This window comes from Panthera pardus, unplaced genomic scaffold, assembly GCF_024362965.1.
Source record: "Panthera pardus isolate Hobbes unplaced genomic scaffold, ASM2436296v1 HiC_scaffold_22, whole genome shotgun sequence".
Lineage (NCBI taxonomy): Eukaryota > Metazoa > Chordata > Mammalia > Carnivora > Felidae > Panthera > Panthera pardus.
The window spans coordinates 9,482,876-9,495,169 of NW_026526788.1; the positions used below are offsets into that span (position 1 = coordinate 9,482,876).

Below are 12,294 nucleotides of genomic sequence, written 5' to 3' on the forward strand. Positions count from 1 at the left end.
AATACACATTATAAAAGATTTTTTAATAAATAAATAAATAAATAAATATATAAATGAATGAAATGAATGAATAAATAAAATATGTAAGTTAGTACATTTAACACAACTACCCCAAAAATGGTGATTTATCATACAAAATTGAGGAAGATGCATTTACAGGTAAAACACATACGCCTGTGAAGCATAACTCTTCATTCAGATCAAATGGCTAAACACTTAAATAAACTTTTTCTATATCAAGGAGTTATGGTGAGTAATTACAAAATTAATTGGCACCTGTTAATGTGATGATTCCAGAAGTTTCATCAGATACTTCAAATAGAAACCAGTTAATTCCCATAGTATATTTATCATTGAATTTAAGGAGTCAAAGTGTTCAGCAATTCATTCTGACAATGGTAAAACATTCAACTTTATAATAAATCCTTTTGTGAGTTTATTAAAAGTTTAACACTAGGGGTGCCTGGGTGGCAAAATCAGTTGAGCATCCAACTCCTACTTTTGGCTCAGGTCATGATCTCACAGTTCGAGGATTCGAGCCCAAGCTGGGTTCCGTGTGGTGAGCATGGAGCCTGCTTGAGATTCTCTCTCTCCCTCTCTCTCTCTGCCCCTTCCCCACTTGCTCTCTCTCAAAATAAATAAGTAAATATTAAAAAAAAAGTTTAACACTAAAGATAAAACTGATTGCTTTATGGTGATAACAGAAATACAAATTTTGATGGAACGAACATTTGTATCATGGTAAACACAAAATTCTTGCAAAATTAACAAGCCTGGATAGCATAAATGTTCTCGGATCTGTGATGCATACAAAATTCATAACTGCATCTAAACAAATTGTAATATCCCAATGCCCTAGACAGAAGCTGTGGTTGTCAAATTTTACAACATACGTGATTTGAGTAAATTAACTATAAAGTCTTTGTAATATACTTGATGTTGAAAACCAAAAAAATCTTTTGACACCACAGTATGCACCACACAGTTATTTTAGAAATGTCTGAGACTTTGAAGAGTTAGTTGGTAAATCAACCTAAGTATACTACCTTGAACTTTTTTTGTAAACGGGTCCTCTGAAGTTAGGGAGCCTTGTTTTTCTAACGCGAGTAAAAGTATTCAATTAAATTATTTAATAAATGTAGTATCAAGAATCTTGGAAACTTTTGCTGAATTAGTTATTGAAAACAAAGTGTACAGACAACCCCTAATTTATGATAGTTTGGCTTATAATTTTTTGACTTTGTGATGGTGTGAAAGTGATATGCATTCAATAAAAAACATATTTCAAATTTTGAATTTTGATCCTTTCCCCAGTGAGTGACATGTGGCATGATACCCTCTCGTGATGCCGAGTGACGACATCTGGCAGGCAGCCACACCATCACGAGGGTGATCGACTGTCACACTTGACCATTGTGTACCCATACAGCCGTTCTGTCCTTCACTTTCAGTACAATATTTAATATGTCACGTGAGATACGCATCACTTGATTATAATACCAGCTTTGTGTTAGATATTTAGGCCAACTGTAGACTAATGTAAGTGTTCTGTGTGTGTTTAAGGTAGGCTGGGCTAAGCTATGATGTTTGGTTAGTTAGGTGTATTAAATGCATTTTTGACTCATGATATTTTCAACTTGTGGGTTTATCAGAATATAATCCCATCGTAAGTCAAGGAAGATCTACACAAACAAAAACACATAATAAGGTCAAGAGAGAAAATGAATAAATGAAACAAAGAGCATCTACCTATTCATAAAATCTCATTTTTAAATTATATAATTCCTTTCTATAAAATATTGCCTTGCAGGAGGAAATGTTTCATGGAGTTTCTACTTTTAACAGGATACATATGTATCTTTTTTACTAGAAAGGAATGAAATTAAGAAGGCCTATAATTTTGCAACATAAACAGTGTGAGGGTTTTTTTCCTAATCAAACTATTTGGAAAAAGGAAAAGATTCTTAGTAGAGCACCAAAAACAGTATCTGTGAAATATTTAGTGTAGAATATTGAAATTTTCCAATACAAAATATCCTCCAGTCACCAAAAGTTGTTCTGAGTTTAGATTTATGTTAGTCCTTTCAGATAGAATATCTTGTATCACTTATACAGAAGAGTGTAAAATTTAGATTCATTAACTAAATTAACTAATTATTAATCATATCAATTATACAGAAGAGTGGAAAATTTAGATTTATAAATACAATTTCAAGGAACACATAGCAATTGTGGAAGAAATCTGAAAATATTAAGACTACATTAAAAAATACATTCAACATGCAAATAGTGACTGATTAATGAACTTTTTAATATTATTTTACCTAAATAGAAGATTATTTTGCAAAATTCATTTAAGTGCTTAAATATAAATATAAAGGCATTTTTCAATTTTATTCATTCTACACAGATATTATCCTTATTCTTCAGAACTAATTTGTTTCTAAAAACCATTTAAGACAGGACTATTTAATTAGTCAACTAATGTACTATAACCAATCTGTCAGTCAATAAATGTCACTTAAAATTTACTTAATTTTTAAAGTTTAAAATTTAAACTTAAAATTATACAATGTTATTTGTTTTAGAACACCTTTAACTTTCCAAGTGTCCCAGTGTCTATAATAACTTACATAGTAATACTGCCTATGACTGAGTAATGTCATTCTTATTATTTACCCAGAAGAATTCATGCACAGAAACACCAAGTGATAGATTCAAAGACGTTCACAGCTACATTATGAGGTTAAAATAAAAAACAATCCAATTGCTTGAATTGTATGATATACAGGAAAGTTGTTTGGAGAGTAAATCCTAAGAGTTCTCAACACAGGTGAAACTTTTTTTTCCCTTTTTTCTTTTATTCTTTCTGTCTTTTAAATTGTATCCATACGAGATGTTGAATGTTGGCTGAATCATCTCACAATATGTGTAAATTTAGTCATCATGCTATAAACTTATACAGTGATGTGTGTCAGTCATTTCTCAGTAAAACTCGGGGTGGGGGGAATCCAATTGCTCAAAACTAGAAGGATGAATATAGTTTGTTACAGACTGCTATACTACTAATGAAAATAAAACAATGAAACAACAGTGAATCATACCGACATAAAACTGAGGAGAGGGAGACATACATAAGGGGATACATACTCTATGAACACACTCGCAAAACATCCCAAACATATTAAACTGTCATTATTAGCCAGATATTCACAGGAGGCGAAACTCTAAAGAAATTTCAAAGGTGTTGTTACTTATAAGGAGAAGAAATAGTCAAGGCTTCAGGGATTCTACAAATATTCTCTTTCTTGATCCTGATGGAGTTTAGACAAATGTTTCCCTTCTAATAACTCATAAAGCCTACATTTGGATTTCATTTGTTTTACTGTGTGTCAATTTTTCATTTAAAAAAGGTATACAGACAAACATTCTGAAAAACATTTAAAAATTTTTTATTCGGTAGCCTCCTTTTATCATTTGCTGGAGTAGTTGTACTTTTGAAATACAAAGCTGAATTATAAAACATAGCTACATCAAGGTGATTTTCCTAATCTGAGTGAGCATGTGTGTGTATGTATGAGTTGTGTTTATTTGTATGTGTTTGTAGGGGTGTGTGTGTGTGTGTGTGTGTGTGTGTGTGTGTGTGTATGTGTCTACATGTGCATTTGCATGAGACTGGTTTGTATGCTTTGGGGTAAGGTAAGGATACATTTTTTGGCATGGGATAATATGATTATCACAGAAAGATTAAGATGAACTAAGAATTTGAAATTGGAAACCCCAAACAGAAAATTTCAAGTAAATGGAATAAAAGAAATAAATATATTGCTTTCATCAAGTTTGGTGGTGTAAAATACATACTTTAATATTAGCTTATTCCCAGATTTTTGTTTTCCCAGTGTGTGGTTCATGCAACTATAATGACTTTGTGAAAATAGAGCCCTCAGCTACTAGAGAAAGAGCTCCACCTGTTATTCTCTGATTATTCTCATTCCGTACTGCTTTTCACTGCCTCCTTATGAGTATTATCCCCAAACAAAAACAAGAAACACCTGCTGTATTATACACAATTTTCAATCAATTCATCAGTAGTGTTAGCATAAAAGAAAGAAATCAAGCAAATTATTAGCCTGTTTGGGAACTGGGAGAACAGATTTAAAGGATGTGAGTATTTTCCTTTTGAAATAATTTGCTTTCTTCGCCTTTTGTAATTATGGAGCACCAAATTCTTTTTGCCTTGCCAGTTACAATTTTCATCATTGTCTTTTATAATATTTATTGAAAAAGTCCCTGAATATTGGGCACCACCAAATATAAAGACACACACACACACACACACACACACACACACACCATCCCATATACACAGATAACATGGCCAGCATTTTCTACAAGATTCAGGTTTCATTATAATCATTCTGCCATTCCCTCAAATTCTGGATTCACTTGCTTAACCCATTCAACCTTTAATTTTGAGTTTGAAAATTTCTGATGTGATCTTTCTAGTCATATGGGATATTTACCATAATAGTCTAAGTTAGTAGTACCTCTATTCCCTTGTACAACACAATAGATCCATAAAAGGGCACAAGTTTTGGGCGCCTGGGTGGGTCAGTCGGTTGAGCGACCGACTTCGGCTCAGGTCATGATCTCATGGTTTCTGAGTTCGAGCCCCACATCAGGCTCTGTGCTGATAGCTAGGAGCCTGGAGCCTGCTTCAGATTCTGTGTCTCCCTCTCTCTCTGCCCCTTCCCCACTCATGCTCTGTCTCTCTCTGTCTCAGAAATAAATAAACGTTAAAAAAAAATTTTAAAAAAAGGACACAAGTTTGGGTAGCAGGTAAAGGGAGTTCACTGGAGGAATGTAAGCAATCTGATGAATGAAGACCACGATGACCTGACCAATGGCTGAGAGCAAAGAGGTAACTTTTCACTTCCCCATATCTGTGAGAACAAGTCCCGATGAATTCCCTAAGGTTGGTGTTTTTCCTCTGTGAAACAGATGGGAGAAATACAGTGATAGGAGTATGGTCTGCTTTTTTATTTGAAAAGTGAATTTGCTACACTTAGGGAAATTATGGGTTTGATGCTCAGGACTGTGGCCACTGAGGCCCCAGTGCAGATACAAATTAATGTCTTGTCACAGTCTGAGGCATGGCTAATGGACTGACCTGGCCTGAGGGCCCAGAGAAGTAAGAATGCACATGTATTAATGGAAAAAGAGAGCAAATGTGAAGCAATATGGAATCCAATGTTCTGACCTTATACTTGAAAAGAAGAAGGTATTGAAGTGGCAGCAGTTCTGGTGAAGTCATGACAAAAGAACACTTTGAGTGACCCTATTTTTTATGCATGATCCCAAAGAATGAACCTCTAACCTCAGTCCACAAGAGGTACAGCAGTCAAGGGAGCAGTCAGATGTGGCTGGTGTCTAATCCTTGAACCAACAGGTCCTGGATCACCCATCATACAAAGGCTCATCTATCTCACTGAGAAAAAACATCAGCCTTCAGGAAATTAGCCAGGCCTTGCTCTCTCTGTCATATAGAGGTGAGAAGTTGTCTGTTTTCTCTCCAGTTTTGGTTGGTTCACAGTCCTCATTCACTTATTTAACAAATGTATATTTAGAAATGACCATACATAGGCTTTGATTTAGGTATTCAATTGCAGATGAAACAGACATATTTTTTGTTAGAGTTTACTGTCTAGAGGAAGAAAGAAATAACATACAAGAGGGTGCCTCAGTGGCTCAGTCGATTAAGCTCAGGTCATGGTCTCACAGTTCATAAGTTTGAGCCCTGCATCGGGCTCTGTGCTGACAGCTCAGAGTCTGGAGCTTGCTTCAGATTCTGTGTCTCCCTCTCTCTTGGCCCTCCCCCACTCACTGTGCATGCTTTCTCTCTCTCAAAAATAAATAAACATTAATTTTTTTTAAAAAAAGAAATAACAGGGGCGCCTGGGTGGCTCGGTCGGTTACGGGTCCGACTTCAGCTCAGGTCACGATCTCACGGTCTGTGAGTTCGAGCCCCGCGTCGGGCTCTGTGCTGACTGCTCAGAGCCTGGAGCCCGTTTCGGATTCTGTGTCTCCCTCTCTCTCTGCCCCTCCCCTGTTCACGCTCTGTCTCTCTCTGTCTCAAAAATAAATGTTAAAAAAAAATTTTTTAAAAAAATAAAAAAAGAAATAACATACAAGTAAGCAATCAAACAAAAATATGAAATGATAATCTGAGAATGATAGTACAGTAGAGTCAAATTAGACATTTTAACAATATAAATTATTCCAATTCATGAGTATGGTATATCTTTCCATTTTCTGTGTCATCTTCAATTTCTTTCATCAATGTCTTACAGTTACAGGGTACAGGTCCTTCACCTCCTTGCTAAAATTTATTCCTAGGCATCTTATTCTTTTGGATACAATTGTAAGAGGGGTTGTTTATTTAATTTCTCTTTCTGCTAGTTCACGCAACAGATTTCTGTACATAATTAATAATTAACTAAAGTCTTCAACTTTACTGAACTCACTGGTTAGTTCTAATAGTTTTTTTGGTTGAATGAAAAGAAGTTTTCATTTGAATGTTATTAATTTTTCAAAGATTCTCTTAATTTGTTATGCTTCTTTATATAGTCTAGAGAATCCCACACTCCCCTAAGATTAATTTTCTGATAAAATTTTTAAATTCTGTTCTTTACATTTGTCTTTAACCTATCTGGAATTTACTTTTGTGAATTGTATGAAATAAAGATCCCACTAAATAATTCTCTTTTTAATTTTTTTAATGTTTATTTATTTTTTGAGAGAGACAGAGACAAAATGCGAGTGGGTTAGGGGCAGAGAAAGAGGGAGACACAGGATCCAAAGCAGGCTCCAGGCTCCGAGCCATCAGCATAGAGCCCAATGCGGGGCTCAAACTCACGAGCTGTGAGATCATGACCTGAGCCGAAGTCGATCGCTCAACCAACTGAGCCACCCAAGCGCCCCATAAATAATTATTTTTTATAGGAATTTTTATGTTTATTTATTTTTGAGAGACAGAGCATGAATCGGGGAGGGACAGAGAGAGGGGGAAACCCAAAATCTGAAGCAGTCTCCAGGCTCTTAGCTGTCAGCACAGAGCCTGACGTGGGTATCAAACTATAGACTGTGAGATCATGACCTGAGCCAAAGTCAGATGCTTAACCGACTGAGCCATCCAGGTGGCCCCCCATTAAATAATTCTTTTAGAATGCGATTCTTTTTTCCCCCCGATTATTATTCTTGAACAGTCTGCCCAGTAACTATTGATCTGCAATATCATCTCATTCATATGTGTCCGTGAATCTGATTTTGGGTTTTTTTCCGTTCCATTTTCACTTTTCTTATCATTTAACCGAAAGCATACTGCCTTAATTGCTACAAATACACACACACACACCAAGTACAAATGCTCCCCCTACTCACTGTTAAATATACATTTTAGAGGGGTGCCTGGGTGGCTCAGTCGGTTAAGCGTCCGACTTCGGCTCAGCTCATGATCTCACGGTCTGTGAGTTCGAGCCCCGCGTCGGGCTCTGTGCTGACCGCTCAGAGCCTGGAGCCTGTTTCAGATTCTGTGTCTCCCTCTCTCTCTGCCCCTCTCCTGTTCACGCTCTGTCTCTCTCTGTCACAAAAATAAATAAACGTTAAAAAAAATAAAAAAAAATAAATATACATTTTAGAATCAGCTTTTCATATTGAAAAAAAATGTATATATAATTCTCATTCTTGTTGGAATTACACAGAACTGATGTAATGTTTTCAGAAACATTGACAAAGTTATGACACCTAATGAGCATTTTATGTCTCTTCAGTCCATTTCAATCTTACTTATCATCTTTCTTTTTTTTAAATATTTTTATTTATTTTTGAGAGACTGCAAGCAGAGGAGTGGCAGAGAGGAGGCAGACAGAGGATCTGAAGCAGGCTTTGCGCTGACAGCACTGGGCCCAATGTGGGGCTCGAACTCATGAACTGCAAGATCGTGACCTGAGCCAAAGTCGGACACTCAACCGACTGAACCACCCAGGTGCGCCTTATTTACTTTCATCGAAGCTTCCCAATTTTCTCCATAAAGCTTTACATAACTTTGTCATATATATTCATAGGTACTTATAGTTTTTACTATGCAAAATAGACTTTTTGTTGAGTACAGTTTACAAGCTTCTAATAGCATTCAGGTATAATCTTTGGTACTTTCGGATTCTTCTGTCCTTGCTCTGCTAGGTAAAATTTTTCTTTGGAGAAACGAAGGAGAAACGAAGTTCATTATTTAATATTGCCATTCCTTTCAGTATATTTGCTATTTTACTAATGGTATGTAAGTCCTGCAGAGTTTCTCTTGGAAGTCTTCTCACATCTGTTCCTTCTTCATGCCCATCCAGCCTGCACACAGTAGTACTTTCTTATCCCAGGCCCCCATTACATCAAGACTTGAATTTCCAGAATGTCTTCTCAAATCTATCTATTGTCTACTGCTCAACAAACCCTAATCTAGCCCATACAGAATTTCTTAATGAATAAAATGGGCCTTATTCCCTAATTTAAAAAAATGTTCAATGGGTAAAATTCACATCCTATTAGATTTTCCCTCTCATTTAACCTCCTCAAGAAGAGCTTCTACAATTTATACTTATAATCTGTTTCTGTCTCTGTATCCTTCTCTCCCATCAAGCCAGCGGGCATCTTCACCACCTCTGGCTCCTACTCCAACATGCCACATTCGTTCATATCTCTGAATGCTTCTGTCTTAAGCATTTGTCCCTGCCCATACTTCCCATATGAAAAAAAAAAATACTCTTACCTTCGAAATCCAAGTTAAGCCCCATTTTGATTTGAGGTTTTCTCCTGTTATACAACCTACATTCATAGCTCACTATTCTGAATTCCTTAGTAATGATTCTACACATGCTTATGTTATCAGAAGAGTACATAATGTGCTGTTTTCATGTTTTTATGTTTCATCTATCAACAGTAATGGATTGTATTTGTAACATGGTCAGATACTGTTTCTGCAACCAAACCTCTTTGGTATGTTTCAAATGGGACTTTTGCATCCCAAAAGTAAATGCATCAACCTAAAAAATAGTAGCTGCTCAGTGAATACTTGTTTATTAATTTCCCTTATTTACTGTTCAATTCCTGCAATAGAGTAACTGTGCACATATTAAACATATAATGTACATATTTACGTGCATTATGTACCTCCCCTGAAGGCAAAGTGAGTAAGCATTTTTTCTCTCTCTAATTTAGGACGTTTTATAAAAATTATAGGGTTTCTATGGAAAAATATGTATATGGTACAATGAAAATGCCAGAAACTTAATACAGATTTTGTCTGATTTGCCTATCTTTATTAATATGGCTTGCCTTATTCCAAATCAACGTAACAGAGTAAGAATTCAGAATAAATCCAGAATAAAGCATCAGCACTTTGGTGTTAACATTAAGTGAGCTAGCTATGTTAACACTTCCTTACAAGTATACATTACTTATTTCTTTCTCATAAGCCTATTAATAAAGGGGATATATGCCTCTGATTGTCAAACACCTTATTTATAAAAGAGAATATTTTAGGTTAGCATCTTACAGGTAACTAACCATTTATAAGGTACCATTTCTACAGCTCACCAATTTACTTAGGAATCAATTAATTTGCTTCCACCCACCTCCTTTCAAGACTGCAGTATTTCTAACTTCATCTACAGCTTGATCTCTTTGAACTTGAAGTGTGAAAGGTTGATGTGACTAGAGCCATTTTAAAATAGAATCGGAGCAGCCACTGCAGAGAAACCGCCGTACTCACCTTTGTTTGAACTGGGTCAAAACCTTTGGACTGAGCAAAATGGCAATTGTTTTAAGCGATTGCTTGAGAAGTCAAAATGAGACAAGGGACATTCTGGTCACAAGACTGATGGTTGTGGAGTTTCGAAAGATAAAATCAGTAGTCAATGCCTAACCCAGGGTTAACTTGTTACCATCCAGAGAAACGTCTTTTTCTTTTTTTCTTTTCTTCAACTTCTGTGATTGCACCCCCCCCCCCTTTCTTTAACTCATAAAACACCCTTGCCTCCACCCTAGAAGCAGGAGCACTATTTGGGTAACCACCTGAATCTGAGCTCCCTAAATTTCCATACTTCAGCTGCAAATAAACACTCATTTGTCTCTCATTGTGGCTTTTTATTTTCAGGTTTACCAAGTAAAGATTGGAAGCAGCCATTAATGATACAACACTCAGAATAAACTCCCTAAATGAATGATTTTGTAATTCCAAATACAGAAGTCTATAGTTTTTTTTTTAATGTTTATTTATTTTTGGGACAGAGAAAGAGAGAGAGTGGTGGAGGGGCAGAAAGAGAGAGGGAGACACAGAATCCGAAGCAGGCTCCAGGCTCTGAGCTGTCGGCACAGAGCCCTACTCTGGGATCGAACCCATGAACTGTGAGATCATGACATGAGCCGAAGTCAGACACTTAATCCACTGAGCCACCCAAGCGCCCATAGAAGTTTGTAATTAAATTGAATGCCAAATATTTGAACAAATGAAGGTAAAATAATCCATTTCTTCCATACATTTTATTTCAGGGAAGTAGAATATGCTAAAAATGGATGTTTCCAATTATAGGTCCTATTATTCCAGGAAATATGGATATAGATAGCTAATTAAGCTCAGAAAAATACCCTTACAAGTACCGAGAATTTAAAAACTATCAGTTCTCTCAATAGCTTCCTGTAATCTAAGCTTATTTTCTTCCAGAATGTCAATACTGTGATATTTCATCTTTTTTTTCTTGCCAGTAAATAATTTCTTTTACTATTATGGATAGTAAACATCTCCTGCCATTTTCCTCCTGCCTTTCAAAACAATAAGCCATCTAAAAAAGACATAAAAACTATAATAAATCACCTTTGAGAAATTCTGACAGAAACAAAGTTTGAGCAATTGCTTAACTAAAAGCTTCATCAGAGTTTTCTGCCTGTGGATGATGCTGTGTAAGCATCCTTGAAGTCTCCCCTCCCACTGCCATCATATCTAAGTTAGAGTCTCCCAAAGAGCCCAAGCAGCTGTAGAAGCTCTTAATTGGAGGTTTGAGCTTTGAAGAAACTGATGAGAGTCTGAGGAGCCATTTTGATCAAGGAGGAACTCTCACAGACTATGTGGTAATGAGAGATCCAAGGGCCCCAGAGGCTTTGGATTTGTCAGCTACGCCATTGTGGAGGAGGTGGATACAGCCATGAATGCAAGGCCACCCAAGGTAGATGGAAGAGCTGTGGAACCAAAGAAGGCTCTCTCAAGAGAAGACTCTCAAAGACCCAGTGCCCACTTAACCGTGGAAAAGATGTTTGTTGGTGGCATTAAAGAAGACCCTGAAGAACATCATCTAAAAGGTTATTTTGACATATGGGAAAACTGACGCCGTTGAAATCGTAAGTGACCAAGGCAGCAGCAAGAAGAAAGGCTTTTCTTTTGTACTATTTGATGTCCATGACTCCATAGACAAGACTGCCATTCAAAAATACCACACTGTGGATGACCACAACTGTGAAGTAAGGAGAGCTCTATCTAAGCAGGAGATGACCGCTGCTTCGTCCCGGCAAAGAGGTTGAAGTGGTTCTGGAAACTTGGATGGTGGTCATGGAGGTGGTTTTGGTGAGTAGGACAGCTGTGGTCAAAGAGGAAACTTGAGAAGGCAGGGTGGCTTTGGTGGCAGTTGAGGTGGTGGTGGATATGGTGGCAATGGGGATGGCTATACCAGATTTGGTAATGCTGGAAGCAACTCTGGAGGTGGCAGAGGCTATAATGATTTTGGCAATGACAGCAATCACTCTTCAAATTTTGGACCCATGAAAAGAGGAGATTTTGGAGGCAGAGGTTCCGGCCCCTTGGGTGGTGGAGGCCAATACTTTGCCAAACCACAAAACCAAGGTGGCTGTTGCGGTTCCAACAGCAGTAGCAGCTATGTCAGAAGCCGAAGGTTTTAATTACTGCCAGGAAACAAAACTTAGCAGGAGAGGAGAGCCAGAGAAGTGACAGGGAAGCTACAGGTTACAACAGGTCTGTGGGCCCAGCCGAACATAGTGGTGGCGAGGCCTAGCTGCTACAAAGAAGACATGTCTTAGACAGTACTCCTATATACGGGCACAAAACTCGAGGACTGTATTTGTGACTAACTGTATAACAGGACATTTTAGTTTCTATTCCGTGGAAAGTGTAAAGCTTTCCAACAAAGGGTTTTAATATAGATTTATTTTTGCACCCATGGTATTAATTGCTAAATG

At 37.0% G+C, this 12,294-nt stretch overlaps 1 pseudogene; it reads left to right on the top strand.

Annotated features, from left to right (window-relative positions):
- The first annotated feature begins 1,345 nt into the window (after window positions 1-1,345).
- LOC109248968 (heterogeneous nuclear ribonucleoprotein A1-like) lies at window positions 1,346-12,048 on the top strand (annotated as a pseudogene).
- Window positions 12,049-12,294: the final 246 nt, after the last annotated feature.